The sequence below is a fragment of the Podarcis vaucheri genome, assembly GCF_965113315.1.
Source record: "Podarcis vaucheri genome assembly, chromosome: 10".
NCBI classification, from domain to species: Eukaryota; Metazoa; Chordata; class Lepidosauria; order Squamata; family Lacertidae; genus Podarcis; species Podarcis vaucheri.
In genome coordinates, this window is record NC_138748.1 from 53,447,322 (window position 1) to 53,463,066 (window position 15,745).

Sequence of the window (15,745 nt, forward strand, 5' to 3'; positions counted from 1 at the left end):
GGCCAGCTGTTGTAAAAAAGTGCTGACTTTTTGCTACGGACTGAGCAAAAAGGGTTGATACTCACTGGTTGCGCAAAAGCTTACAAACCGATTGGGTGCTTCCTGCATCTGAAGTTTCTGAGGAACTGAATAGTATCCTCTTACTTTCCCTCTGCACTGACTGAAGCCCCTTGAAAAAGATGTCATTCCTGATGGAGAGTTCCTCTCCGATTCCCCCCCTCCCCGCTTCCTGCCTTTCCATCGGTCTTGGTGGGAGAGACTGCCCCTTGAGTGACCTGCTTTTAATAAGCTTCCCAGTCAGATCACATGAGGGAACTGTGCTCTGCTCTCCCCCCCCTCCTTCCCTTTCTTTTCTCTCGCTCACTCAGTCACTCACAGTCTGCTCTTTCTATAGTCAAAGCAAGGATCAGGTTCCCTGCCTTGAGTAGAGAAATTCTGGGGGGGAAATTGAAAGAGGAAGAGGGTAAACTGAGAAGAAGAGGAGGAGGAGCAGAGGGACATTGGAAAGGGGGCAAAGGAAGAAAAGGAGTCAATAATTTCGAGAAGGGGAGAAAAAGAGAGAGAAGCGGAAAAGTGCTGCATTTGCCGAGTGAAGGTGTAGTGAAAGCTCAGAAGTCCTCACGGGGGATTGAAGACTGTTTAACAGAGACGGGAGATTTTGCAACTCAAAGTAAGTACAAGTGGATTTGGTTTGCAAAGGCTACTGCTTGATCTCTCTTCCCCCCTCTTTTCAGTGTAAACGGGGGTGGGTGCTCAGCAACAGACATCCTTAACTTCCAATGTTTCCATGGATTGAAGAAAGTTGATGGGGGACTTTGGAGTGGCTTCTGGATGTGTGTTTTGTGTTTTCCAACAGAGCGAGGGAGCTGTTCCTTCTGTGTAACAATAGCAGTGTTTGGTATTCCCCAGCAGAAGTTCACACTGAGTGCAGATAATATGAGCACCATTCATGAATTTATTGGGTCCTAGATGGGTGGCATGATGATGCACTGACCAGGCGAACCAGTTTGGGTCGACTCTGAGCAAATTACAAGGGGCAAAATGTGTGGGGACTTTTCCTGGGCTTTTCTCTCTGGTATCTTCTGCATTAACAGGCTGTAAGAGAAGTGTTAGAAGTGGAACGAGGGCCCAATTGTTCCCCTTGGATTCCTCCTGTTGTTTGAGCCCTGCTGGTGTATTGAGATGGGATGAAGGAGAGCTGAGTGACGTGCAGAAGAACCTGTTCCTCCACATCTCTTCCCGTGGAGAGTGTGCGCTCTTGTACCCAGCCATAAGCAGAGGGGTGGAGCTTTCCATATACTCTCATCGGTACCAGCTAGTGTTGGTCACTTTTCCTTCCGCTACATTGGATGAAATGACATTTAGAGGCTGACGGGGACAAGACTGCAGATGGTTGGATGCCAAGTGAGGTTTTCTAGCATAAAAAAGCAGCAAAAAGCTGCTTCTGCAACCCTATTTTCAAGAATCTAATTTAGCGGGAGTTTTACAAGGATGTTTATACAATGCAACTGTCACGAATGGGATGTTTTTAAAAGCTGCTTTTTCCCCATGCCACATACGCTTCCCAAGCTTGAAAGAACTCAGGGTAGTGTGTATATGTGTGTGATTGCGTTTTTTGTGTTTAAATTTTATATCTTAACTTTTTTCTACGGAAGCTAAGGTGGCACCCAAGGAAGTCTAGACAGTGTCCCAGCGACACTGACCAGACCCAGGCTTACTGAGGTGCAACATGGTTGCCATCTTACTAAACTGTACCTTCAAACTATTCACTGGCAGTTTGATTGTTCAATTGCAACACAGGGAACCCAATTTCACCTGTAGTGTTAGCAAAGCAGCAAGAGACTGGGCATCTGACGTACTTCCTTTTCACCTGCTATAGGAAATGGAAATTTTATCTTGTTCCATAGAAAGTGTGAGGATAGGATGAGAAGAAGGTCCAAGGAACGGAGGGGCAGCAATCACACAGTCTTCCATGGCCTCATTAACGTTGGGCTTTTTGGATTTCCAGTCTTCCATATGCGGTGCTGTTCCATTTTATTCTCCCCACTAGCTTGTGAAGAGGACTAGGCTGAAAGATGATGGCTTAACTAAGGCCACACAGTCAGGATATGAACCCAGGACTCAACTGAACCCTCTGTGCCAAGAATGGGGAGTCCTTGGCTCTCCAGAACTTGCTTGACTTCAACTCCTATCAGCCTCAGTCAGACCAATGGTTGAGGATGATCATAAGAGTCCAACAACCTCTCATGGGGTTGGGGAGGCACAGGCTCCCCATTCTTGTTGTGTGTGGTGCATAGAGATTTAAACAACTTGAGAAAAGGCCTGCTGGATCAGGCCCAACACCCACCTGGGCCAGCACTCTGTCCTCACATTGACCTACCAGATGCCTAAGGGAAGCCCACCCACAAGCAAAACCTGAGTGCAACAGGATATCATCTGTTCTGGCAAGGGGTTCAATGGGGTTCCTAATGATGGTGAAGTTAAAGGATTTTAAGCAGGTCATATAATAGTATAATCATGATTTTGTGATGATATATGATCATACAATCATGATAAAGTCAGGATAAAGTCAGCTCAAGTAGATGCCACCCTATGGCAAAACTAGTTGTGTACTTAATTTTAAATGTTTCCTTAACTGCATTTTAGAATAGTGGTAGGTGTTCTAAAGTTTCATTGCCAAGCAAAATCAGTCAAATGACCATTCACCCTGTGGTGCTGATGCTAATTAAAGAGAACTCTTCCTCTGGGAGATCAGCTATCTGAACTGTGAATAATAAATGATGACGCAACAGTAGACCAAGATGGGTTGGAATTAGATCTGGCTGCTCTAGATACCCCAACCTGCCCTTGCCAAACCCTAATCTTAAAATCAATTTTTAAAGACCACCTGGGCAACATTCCTGCCACCACTCTTGGTTTCCAGGCTGCAGTAGCTTTTATTAAAATTAAATATCTAAATCCAGTTTTCCTTAAAAAATACTGACCCACTAGTCTTCACTTATATTTAAATCTGGCATGGTGTTTTAAAATTGTATGCAATGGGATCTGAGAATTTGGATTTAACTATAGTTTAAAGCTAAGGCATCTGCCCCTTCTCCACTTCTTTTCCATCTCTCGCCATACATCAGCCTTTGTCCATCTGATGCCGTCCAAAAATTTGGACTATAACTCCTACCAACCCCAGACAACATGGATGGGAGTTGCAGTTTAAAACATTTCAAGGGCACCTTGCTATGCGCATGGACAGCTCTTTCACAGTGACACTAACTGCAGCCCATTTTGGCTTTGGCCAATGCACATGAAAGTGTACAGAGGCTGTTCGAGTGAACCCTACTATGGTCACAGTTAACACAAGGTATGACATGACATCATTGACACCAGTGATAATCAATGATATGGAGTGTCAAATTCTGAACTGATCTTACATTACACTTCTGCTTTAGTTAAATGTTACTGGGATCCAGGGGCAAGCCACATCTGGTGGCTCCAGATGTTGTTGGACTAGAATTCCCATCAGCCCCAGCCAGAGTAGGTAGTGGTCAGGAATGATGGGAGTTGTAGTCCAATAACATCTGGATGATACCATTTCAACTGCTTCTGGGTTAAAGTGATGGTGATAAAAAGGTGAGAGCCGAGGCAATCATTGGTTCATTGGGCAGTGCAAATCTCACTTTGTCATTCTGCTATGCGAGAGTCTACTCTCTGTATCCCTATGGTATTATATCCCCCCCAAATGGGCACTCAGTTGTCACTCCCTTCACCACATTACACTTTTCAGGGTAATGTAAGTGAAAAAGAAGGTTGCCCAAATTTAGAAAGGAAGTAGGGTAACAAAGGGAAGGGAGGGAGAGATGATGTTAGCCAGGGATGAAGGGCATAAAATTGAATTACAAATAATCAGGGGGAAATGCTGTCCTCCCCTGGAGGCTGAAAGAATGGGAGAGATATGTTGGTGGGACAAGTGTTACACTGTTGGACGTGCCTTGGCTCCACTGACATAGATATTGCAAAAGTGCTGTTAGGCTTGTGGGCCAGGGGTATGTCCCACATCTCCAGCTCTTTTGCTTCCCCAAACCATAGTGGTCAAACTGTATGCTAACCCTGTGGCTGGCATAGTTAGTTGCCTTCGACTGCATTTAATGGGGGGGGGGGAGAAAATGCTGCCTCTTACCTCCTGCTCTGAGCATTACAAAACAGCAGGTCAATAGATTTGGCACTAGCTATATCAGTAGATCTCCTCCACCCTTGGCATAAAGGAAAATTAGTTTTGCTCTGCTTGGCTGCAATCCTATACCCAATTAGCTGAAGTAAGTCCCATTGTGCTCAGTGGGGTTCACCTCTGTGCAGGGTTGCAAGAATTCATTGTTTTTTGTTCCACACTGTTTTCATCACATGCAGGCCTGCTTCCGTTCTGTTGCAGTTTGTCTACGTTATTTGTCTTGCTGTGTCATTATGTAGTTCCACCCCATATCCATTTCAACTCAAAAGAAACACAATGCAAATGCAGAAAAACATAATCAATTGCATATCATTTGTGCACTGAAAGCAACAACAACATCCAATACTGATTGTATTCACTGGATGGAGTTCTGTTCTAGACATGGGACAATAAGCAAACAATGGCAATTTCCGTTCCTGTTTCCATTTTCATCAAAGTTCTCTAACATTCCAATCTCTGAGGAGGCATGCATAGGATTGTACTGTTATGCTTTGGTTCAGCTGAGAATGAGGACTGAAGAATTAGGCCAAAGGTGCAATGGAAATAGTGATTTTTGAAAAATGTACCATCGATATGTTGCTGTGGGAAAGATAAAAGCCTGAACACACCTATTCTTGCTTGCTTGCTTGCTTGCTTGCATGCTTCGTTTTATTTTAAGAACGCAAGAAGAGCCTGCTGAATCAAGTCAGTGGCGCACTTAGCCCAGAATCCTGTTCTCACAGTGACAAGCCAGCTGTCTATTGGAAGCCCACAAGCATGACCTGAGTGCAAAAACTCTCTCCCCTCCTATAGTGTTCAGTAACCAGTATTCCGAAGCATACTACCTCCAGCCCTGGAATGAGAATGTAGCCATTGTGGCTCGGAGCTTTTGATAGCCTACTCTTCCATGAATGTTTGTAAACCTCTTTTAAAGCCATCCAAGTTGGTGGCCATCGCTGTGGGAGCAAAGGCCGTAGTTTAACTATGTGCTAGGCGAAGAAGTTCTTTGTTTTCTCCGTCCTGAATTGTCCAATGTTCAGCTTCACGGATGTCAGCAGGTTCTAGTGCCAGAGGATGTGTCCATTTTCTCCCCAGTTTGCATAATTGTATGCACTTCTATCACACCGCCTATTAGATGCTTTTTCTCTAAACTTACAAGCCCCAAATGCTGCAACCCTTGATGGCTTTGGTTGCCATTTTCTGAACCTTTTCAGAATCAGTGGCTGTGAAGAGATCTGGGGAAGCACACACACACAGGGGTGGGGAGGTAGAAACAGATTTTCCTCTCACAGTGAAAATCTGAACTGTGTGAAAATTCAGTGGTGCCCTAATTCCACCATCAACCTACTGCTGCCATGTGAGAAATCTGTTATGTCTGGAGCTTCAATCCCAGAATAATAGGCAGGTAGGATTTTAGATTGTAGTAATTCGACTGGCCGTTGGAGCTGTCCAGTCTGGCCCAGAAGGGAAGTTTGAATCAGCCTACCACGTGTGACCTGGGGTGTGAACAAAGGATATATACCCTAGGGTCTGGGAGGGTCCACACACACACAAGCACTGACAGACACACCCAGTGACTGACTGTTTCTATTACAAACTGGAATAAACTCTATGAAACTGAGAATTCTCTCAGAGTATATTTCAAAATCCATCTAGACACTTTGTTAGATTCAATTTAGGAAATGTTGAAAGAAGTGCTGGTGTGGAAAGAAGACCCCTGGACAATGAAGCACACAGCAAAACAAATAAATCTCAAAACTAGAAGGTTTGCATCTTCAATATGTGGAAAAAATAAGGAGAGTTAGCACAGGGTTAGCCAATGCAGTACCCTATAGATGTTGCTAGATCACAACTGTTACCATTCCTGAGCATGCTGGCTGCGTCTGATGGGAGTTTGGAGCCCAACATTTGAAGAGCGCCATATTGGCTGCCTCTGAATTTAGCACACAGAAATGCTTCCTTCCCACCTTTGCTTCCATAAAACTCAGAGGAGCTGATTTCTCCACTTGAGGTGTCCGAAGGTGGTGGAAGGAAATGCCCTCTCTCCCTACTTTCATCTGTGGCTGACCCTACAAGCTGTTTTCTTTCTCTGCCAGACACATGAGAAGCGAAGAAGATTCAGTGGACCCCCTGGGGAATTACCCCTGAAGGCTAATAAGATAATGGAACAAGTTCCATGATCTCAGCTAAGTGTGGATTTGATGAAACAGCAGAGAGCTCCATTTAGCTATTTGGTAATAACATCACTCTGAAATTATGGTGGATCAATATGGATAAATATTAAAAAGCTTTGAGGAAGTGGAGGGAAATAGAGAGGAAAGTATTGAGTTTCTGTCTGGACTTTTCTACGGACAGAGGATGCACTCAAGGAAGACAAGAAGCAACGATGGAGTCAGGGGCTGTCCTCATTGCAATGGCAACTGATTAGGGTCAAACACTGCCCTTTAATAGGAAGATGAATCCTGAGATTTCCTTTCCTTGAAAAACATGTCACCCCAATGAGAATTACATTGATTAAATTACTAACAGGTGATTATTAGTTTTGCATTTATTTTGTTGAGTATCCACAGTTACATTTTAAGGTCAATTTTGTGAGGGCAGCTAAGAGTGAGGGAGAATTCTTTTTTCTGCAGAAAACATCATGATCTTCTAAAATTATTAGCTCTGTGTGAACCAGTGTTGGCCTTCATACTCCTCAACAAATATTATTCCAAATGCACTTGGCATTAAGTAATGTGCAGTATCATAGAATTGTAGAGTTGGGAGGGTCAACTAGTCCAACTCTCTGCAAAGCATACGGTCCCCATCCAGTTTGAAATTATACTAGACCCTGCTTAGCTCTGCAGATGTGCTGGAAGTTTTATTGCTGCACCAGACCCATTAACATACTAGCCAATTGAACAGAAAAAGATGTATAATGTTGTACATAAGATCCTTCTCAGACACTGTGAGACTTTCCAGACATTACAAGCAAAGAGGATTGCTTAAGGGATTTAGCCTATGTGGATTCTGATTAAGGATGGAGGGAATTTAATTCAGTTTCCAAGTAACAATGAATTTACCTAATCCATACTCAGGGGCAAAGGAAGGCGTCATGACACCCAGGGCGGGCATCACGATGTAGGGTGCATGTGTGGCGTCGCTACGTATGACGCATGCACCGTACGTAGCGACGCCGCACATGCGCTGTGTAGTGGTTTGCCGCTGGCACTGCTCCAGCGCCATATGGACGGTGCTGGGATCCCTCCGTCGCCGCTACAGCCCTGTTCGTGGCTGCAGCGCCGAAGAAGGGACCCCAGCACCATCTGTACGGTGCTGGAGCGGCACCGGGGGCAAACCGCTACACAGCGCATGTGCAGCGTCGCTACATACAGCACATGTGTGCGACAGCGCACATGCACTGTACTTAGCGGATTGCTGCCAGTGCCAGGATCCTCTGTTCGCGGCCACAGCTGCGAACGGAGGATCCTACAAAGGTGGCTGCAGTGGCGCGATGGCTGCTCGTGCTGCCGTGAGCCCCCACGGGGTGATTTCTTATCTCCCCACAAACATGGAACCAGGGGTGTACTGCCCCCCGTTGCGATGCCACTGTCCATACTTTCCAAAGTACAAGAACTGAAACAGAGCCATCCTGCAAAATTTGCGCTTCTCTGAATTTTGCCTTGCAGTTCCCCAGCCAAGTAATCGACTGGACTGTACCAGAACACTTACATTACTGAAAATAACAATTGAAAAAGCATTATATATGGGGAAATTGCTTTCGAAATTGCAAAACTGCATGAGATTGCTTGCAACAAATATATATAATAAGCAAAATAGTATATAAAATTATGTAGATTGGGAGAAATGTGTCCTAAAATGATGTGCAAATGTGAATAACTGAACCTAAGATGAGGTGGGGGTGGGGAGAACTGATGGAAAACAAAACTGACATATTTGCCCATCCTTAATTCTGATGCAAACTAACCCAATCTACACTTCTGGGGCTCATGCAGATCAGACTTTAGTTGTTCGCCATATTTTGCACTTCTAGAATGTGCCAATACAGTGATCAGCATTTCTTTTTAAGTATAAGATGTATTTTTAAAAGAGCATTTTAAAAGAAAATGCAGCTAGAAATGTGTGTTTCTAACAGGATAGAGTGGACTTGCGGGAGAACAAATACATTTGCAACACTGATGATTTGTCCAGCCTGGCAGACAAGTGCCGTCAGCCAAATGGGGAAGCGGTATCACAAGTGACTTGATTGTATTGTCCAAAGCTGCTGTGAGCTTATGAAGATTGTCGAGCTTATTAGAGATAAGTTTGTGTAATGAAACGGAAAACTCCAGCTGATTTTGTGTTTTGTGTGTAAAACCACCATTGTTTAGGATCATAGGTCTTTGCAGACATCCACTGTGTGTATCACAAACACACAGCTGGGGTGGGGTGTGTTGCAGTGACCAGCCTGGACCCTGACCTATCCTGCAGGACTCCCAGTCACAGGAAAAATCTGCCCAGGAACCTGCACACAGTGGATCTGCCATTATGATCCCACTGTCCCTTCCATGTTCAGTGGAATGAACATTTCAGAAGTAGAATGGAAATGGCCGACAAGTTATTCCAACCTCAGTGTGTTAATAAAAGATGGCTGTTCACTTCCCCCACTACAAAACCCTGAAGAAGGAAGTCTACCATTTTTCTGGAGAAACTGTGGATTTCTTTCCTCATTGCTTTTCAATAAAACTGTATCTACACTTAAATGTAAAGAACATGGCATACTTCATAGTACTGTCCAGTTTCAGAAAATAAGATTGGTATGATACAAATGAATGCTCCACAACATCCAAATTCTCCTTCAGTGGGAATATCAGGGAGAAGTGTACTATCCTACTGTTCTCAATGTTCCAGACTTCTGTGGAAAGATACGTTTTTATGTGAGGAAGCATTCAAACTGTAGTCCTGCCCTTCGTTCTAAAATGGTATCACCCAAGCGTAATTCATCTGAATAGTCTAATATGCCTTGGTTCCAATGGTCAAATAGCCTTGCCCTTCAAAAGCATATTTTCCAAAACGTGAATCTGCTTCTCTGCTTAAACCAAAGGAGAGAAAGAAGCATATCTTTCTGGTAAGGTTATCATTATTTCCCCTAAAGGTAGGCAAGTATTTTCTGCTGGAGAATATAGTTTCAATTAATGGATTGGCAATATGTTATTAGCAGAAATATATGTTGCATGCATGGGATTCATTTTGTGACTTTTTATCTCCAAGAAAAGCATACAGCAATCAATATGTGATCTGGTATGAAACCAGGACACTGTAACCTAACATGCTCATGCACATAATTCCTCGTGGGATTCAGGTGCCTTGCTAGTGCTTGACCCATATCTTTTGTGTAATTGCCTGGGCTTTTATCTTCCTTGTCCACAGGGAACTAGTAGCCTTCATGATCATTCAGTTTCCTGGTTTTCTCTCAGCCACTCTACAGCTTGATCACTTTCTCTTTCCATCACCCAGCCACCTTGGTTTTATCTGATCTTCCACTGTGCTCTTAAACTCCATTGTTGACCTCAATTTTTGATGGCATGGTGTCCCTCTGCATTGACCTTTTACCTATTTCACAAATGTATATGCCACCTTTCAGTAACAATTTCTGGGGCAGTTCTCCAAGAAACAATAAAATCAAACACCTATAAAAACAAAACAAAACAGCAACATCAAATAATAATAATCTGATGTTTAAAATAAAAAAACATCCCTAGATATTACTAGCGGATATATCAATACACTTCAGCTGAGGGCATCAGAAAAACAGTTTATGATAGGGTTGTGCAGCCCATCTGCCCCAGCAAGGATGCGCAGTGGTGAGGGAGGATGAAAGTTGTCCAACAACATCTGGAAGGCCAGACATAGTTAATGGCACAAAGAAATGCCATGCATTTGGTGTAGTGCAATCACACCTTTTGTACATGTAACTTTTGAAGTAAGCAAAATAGCTCTTTTTTGCATGCTGGCTTCATTTTGTATTTCAGAACAGGATCAGCGCAAATAGGTTCCAAATATATACAACAGATGGATATCTCCAGTGGATTTCTTGGGTGGGTAGGTGGGAACTAATTCAAAAGTGGTTCTGGAGGATGTGTTATCAATACTGGCTTTGGAAAGTGGCGTATCTCTCAGCTGGAGTTGTGACACCCCTAGGCGCTGGGCCTAAAGGACAAGGTGGATACAAATATCTCAGGTAGTTTGGCTTCTTCCATGCTCTTTGTTTGAGCCAGAGCATAGGGAAAGGGCTAGATCATGGGTAGGCAAACTAAGGCCCGGGTCCCGGATCCAGCCCAATCACCTTCTAAATCCGGCCAGCGGACGGTCCAGGAATCAGTGTGTTTTTACATGAGTAGAATGTAAAATGCATTTAAAATGCATCTCTGAGTTATTTGTGGGGCATAGGAATTTGTTCATCCCCCCTCCAAAATATACTCTGGCCACCCACAAGGTCTGAAAGACAGTGGACTGGCCCCCTGCTGAAAAAGTTTGCTGACCCCTGAGCTAGACTCTCAGCATCTCTGAGTGTACCTCCCAAATATCAAGTCTTGTCAGTCAAGTTCCTCCCACTCCCCTCGGTGTGGGATTCAGATTTCTTGCTACTTATTAAGGTTTTATCTATATTTAGTACTATATACTCAGGCCATTGTGTGGTGGACGCACATTTGATATATGCGGTTTTATCCAACACATGCATTTTGTACTGTGCCCTGGTTTCGGCTGCACGTAGAATGCATCGTTGACATTTCTAAGTGTGCTGCAGGCTGGCGTAATTGCAGCTGTGACCATAATGTGATCGTAGCTGTGACAGCGTTGGGTTATTTTTTTCCAAGGAAAGAAAGGAATGAAGGATGGATGGATGAATGTACAGAAGGAAATAAGGAAGGAACGGACGCCCTGGAATTATATATGATCATGTACCCCCATGTGATTGTTGTCATTAATAGTGAGGTTTGACCAAAGCTTTTTGTGGCAATAGAAATGTCTACGTACAATACTACTATGAAATGAATCAATACATAAATCTTGAGCTGCTTCTTGGGTGTTTTTTGTCTGCACATTCATTTCGCAAAATTTCATGCACCACTTGATTACAAAAAAACAATGACCTCAAAGCGGGTTGCAAAGCAGTCCCTTAGTGTAGCAGTTGTACACAGTAGTCATGCAGTCTGAGATTTGATGCGGATGTTTACAAACTTGATGACTGATTTCTTTTTGTAGACAGGCATCTAGGAAATGTTGACAAATGCAAACCTTGCCTCTAATAGCGATAACTGTAGTGTGTTTGTGTATCTGTACCATTGTGACTACAGTGGCACCTTGGGTTACAAACGCTTCGGATTACAAACACTTCGAGTTACAAACTCCGCTAACCCAGAAGTAGTACCTCAGGTTGAGATCTTTGCCCCAGGATGGGAATGGAAATCATGCGCCAGTGGCATGGCAGCCGCGGGAGGCCCCATTAGCAAAAATGTGCCTTAGGTTAAGAACGGTTTCGGGTTAAGAACAGACCTCCAGAACGAATTAAGTTCGTAACCCGAGGTACCACTGTATTGAGTGTCAGGCAGCTTGTGAAAACTATTTCTCTTGGGGTCAGTCATATGTTTACAGTAAAGAGGGATTCTGGCAGAAAGCAGGTCAATAGCCTTTTCAAATTGATTCAGGGAACATTTCGGTCTTCTATTAAGCTCAGATAAGGCCTATCATCAGTAACAACAAAATATGCCCATCACTGATCTCTCAATATCTTTATTTTGATGATTGCCTAGTAGGTAAAAGCCAGCAATCTGTAAGGAATCCATCAACTGCCTACAATTTCCTTGGCTTGGAGTCACCTTCATCTATAGTGTTTGTCAGCTTAAAAAAAAACTAAAAACCCCAACATAGGGTCATGTTCAAAGTGCTTTTCAGGCTTCTGTAAATTTCAACTGCCTTTTAATTACTTTTTAGTTGTCACAGTGCCTTGTTCAATGCTGTGTTAAACAACCATACCCTTGATGTCATAACATAAAGCTTGATCAGGGTATCAGTGTGCTTATGTGGGTTTCCTGATGAGGAACAAATATGCCTACTTCTGGGCTTGGATCTCAAGCTGTTGATGTGCCCAAGTCACTCACTCTAAAGTGTCCTTTCACAGTTTGCACCCGTGAGATTTGCAATTGGTACCATGGACACCACAACCTCATGCCGTTAGCTTTCTGCTGTCAGGAGAGAATGATTTTTATTTTTTTTTAAGCCAACCTGCTTCTCCATCCTCTTGCTAGGAGTCCTTGCTGTTACTGAAGGAAGGCCTCTGAGATGCCTTGATTGTCTCCCAGTGGCCTGGGTCACCTGACTCACTTGTTTGTTTGGATTGCTCTGTTCCCGGAGGTCACAATGGTGTTTTTGTTTTGTGTGAGAGTCTCTGGCACTTCCACTAACAAATCGCCTGGGTGCAGCTGAGCCTACAGTGAGAACCAAGGCAAGGGTAGAAAAAGGAAAGAAAATCCGACCAGTGGTTTCCCTCCCAAATCAGAGTACATTTCAGTCAAGGGTCATGGGTTTTCTTCATTAAATTTCCCTCCAATTGCATCAGCATTTCCGTTAGATGTAGCACCATTTATTCCTAGACGAAATGCAAGGTTGTTGAAAAGCTGCTTTACACACACCAGAGGCATCAGCTTGCGATGGATATTGTGGGGGCCTGGCGTTGCATGTGTGACATCACACGTGCAACACACCACACACACACACCCGTGACATCATGTGTGCATTGTCGCATCATCGGGAAGAGGCCAGGTGCAGAGCTGAATGCAACTTGGCTACAATGGCCGGTGACTTCTCCTACCATGGCAGGAGGAAGAGGAGCTGGCCACTGAAGCCACACCACACTCATCTCGAGAAGACCCTTACGGGATCTTCGCCACGGGATCACATTCATTCAGTGCTATACCAGCTGCACTGGCTCTCAGTGGAGTACAGGATCAGGTTTAAGGGGCTGGTTTAAACCTTTAAAGCCCTATATAGCCTAGGACCCTCAAACCTATGGGACTGCCTCTCCTGGTACGCCCCACGGAGGACCTTACGGTCTGCATATAATAAAACCTTGGAGATCCCGGGCCTCATCCCGAGAGATTAGGCTGGCCTCGACCAGGGCCAGGGCATTTTTGACCTTGGTCCCAACCTGGTGGAATGCTCTGCCACAAGAGATCAGGGCCCTGTGGGATCTGACATCTTTCTGCAGGGCCTGCAAGATGGAGTTGTTCCGCCAGGCCTTTGATCGGGGCTCAGCCTGACTCCTCTTTTCTTTTTGTATAAGAACTAATATGAAAGAGGCCTCCCAGCATTCTCACAGGCCCATACAAGATCAGCGTAAACAGTTGGCCCGGTGAGCACTTACTGTTCTCAACCCTAACCCTGTGAAAAGCCATCTAATTAGACTTCAATTTGATTTTGACCTGTTTTTAGGAGGTAATTTAATTATTTAATTATTATTATACCAATGTTATATATCTGATGTTAGACACCCTGAGCCCGACTTCGGCTGGCCAGGGCGGGATATAAATAAAAGTTGTTGTTGTCATCTCCACACTTGCCCTCCTCCAGCCCCTCAACATTGTGGGGGAACCTCCCAAAAGATATTGGGTGGGTCCAAAACAGCTCTAACCCCATGCATTGGCACATACCCACACAAAAGAAAAATAGGGGTGTGTGTGTGGAATTTCCCTCACCAGAGTTCAACATGTAAGCTAGTGGTGTTGTTGCACTACAACTCCGAAGCAACACTAACTGTTGGCCATGCTGGCTAGGGCTGATGGGAATTGGAGTCCTGGGGGGCACCATAATGACCTCCACTGGTCTAAGCATACTTACTTTTCTATGGAAACAAATCCTTAATCCAAACCAGCAGCTCCCCGGCATAGTATGTATATGTAAGACTATGTGTGTATGTGTGCTACTTTGTTGTGAGTTTCCTCCCTTCCCCTTCAAAAAATATCCTAGTCCAGCGTACCGGGGGTGTGGTAGGGGCTGCTTGTTGGACCAACATCTTAGTTAAAGGTAAAGATAAAGGTAAAGGTAAAGGTAAAGGTAAAGGTAAAGGGACCCCTGACCATTAGGTCCAGTCGTGACCAACTCTGGGGTTGTGGAGCTCATCTCACTTTATTGGCTTCCGGGTCATGTGGCCAGCATGACTAAGCTGCTTCTGGCGAACCAGAGCAGCACACAGAAACACCGTTTACCTTCCCGCCAGAGCGGTACCTATTTATCTACTTGCACTTTGACGAGCTTTCGAACTGCTAGGTTGGCAGAATCAGGGACCGAGGAACGGGAGCTCACCCCGTCATGGGGATTCGAACCGCCGACCTTCTGATCAGCAAGTCCTAGGCTGAGGTCACACTAATAATAATAATTTTATTATTTATATGCTGCCCATTTGACTGGGTTGCCCCAGCCACTCTGGGTGGCTTCCAACAAAATATTTAAACACAAAAACCTCAAACATTAAAAACCTTCTTGTACAGGGCTGCCTTCAGATGTCTTCTAAAAGTTAGATAGATGTTTATTTCCTTGACATCTGACTGGAGGGCGATCCATAGCGCGGGTGTGACTACAGAGAAGGCCCTCTGCCTGGTTCCCTGTAACCTCACTTCTCACAGTGAAGGAACCACCAGAAGGTCCTCGGAGCTGGAACTTTGTGTCTGGGCTGAATGATAAGGGTGGAGATGCTCCTTCAGATAGACAGGGCTGAAGCTGTTTGGGACTTTAAACACTCAGAAACATAGTGGAAGTCAATGGAGATCTCTTAGAACCAGACTAGAGGAAGTCCAAACTGCAGTTACATCCTATGCCAGCCCTCTCCTGTTCTCAGGATAGGCAGAGCTGGTATGAAAAAGAGCCGTGCCATAGATCTGTATGAGCATAGATGTTCCAGGTGCGCATCCAGATGACTTTGCACAGGAACAAGCTATATTGTTGTGGCTAAATGTAATGCTGGGACATGGCCTAAATCCCATTAATTTTAGTGGAGGAGATTTAAGCACATACTTAATTCTTCCATTGAAATAGATGAGCCTTAACAGTGCTTAACTTTGGCTGGAGTATGCCCTATCATTATAATTAAATTACAGGGATACACTGTCTACCACACTTAGCAGAAAGGACAATTTAAGATAATAGCTCAGACATATTTCAAAGCTCATTCCACCCTGTTCTGCCTTGCCTCTGGAATGTGTATGTCAAAGAGATCCAGATATTCTTATATCTGGCATATTAGAATTATGGTTGTCTTGGTGGTAGCCAGAAGTCACTGTAGAGCTGTTGCAATTGAGCAGCAGAGATGCATTTTAAAGAAAGTTGCCAGTTCATTGGGATGACTTTCTCCATTTATTCCCAAATCCTCTTGGCCATGATCTGCAACTATTTTACCTGAGGATCACTTTGAGGAAAGCCAACGTTTCTTTAACAGAGTTTGGATTTCCCGAGCACTTTTGTGGTTATTCGTCTGAAGAGGTTTGAGGCTGCTGTTTGCCGGAAACTCCGCCG

The 15,745-nt window shown here is 44.3% G+C and overlaps 1 protein-coding gene across 1 annotated transcript in view; it reads left to right on the plus strand.

Moving 5' to 3' along the window:
- Positions 1-335: 335 nt before the first annotated feature.
- Positions 336-15,745, plus strand: part of PTN (pleiotrophin) — a 91,113-nt gene continuing 75,703 nt past the window's right edge. The window contains exon 1 of the mRNA XM_082240673.1: positions 336-670. The gene's annotated coding sequence lies outside the window, so the exon portion shown is untranslated. The remainder of the gene's footprint in view (positions 671-15,745) is intronic.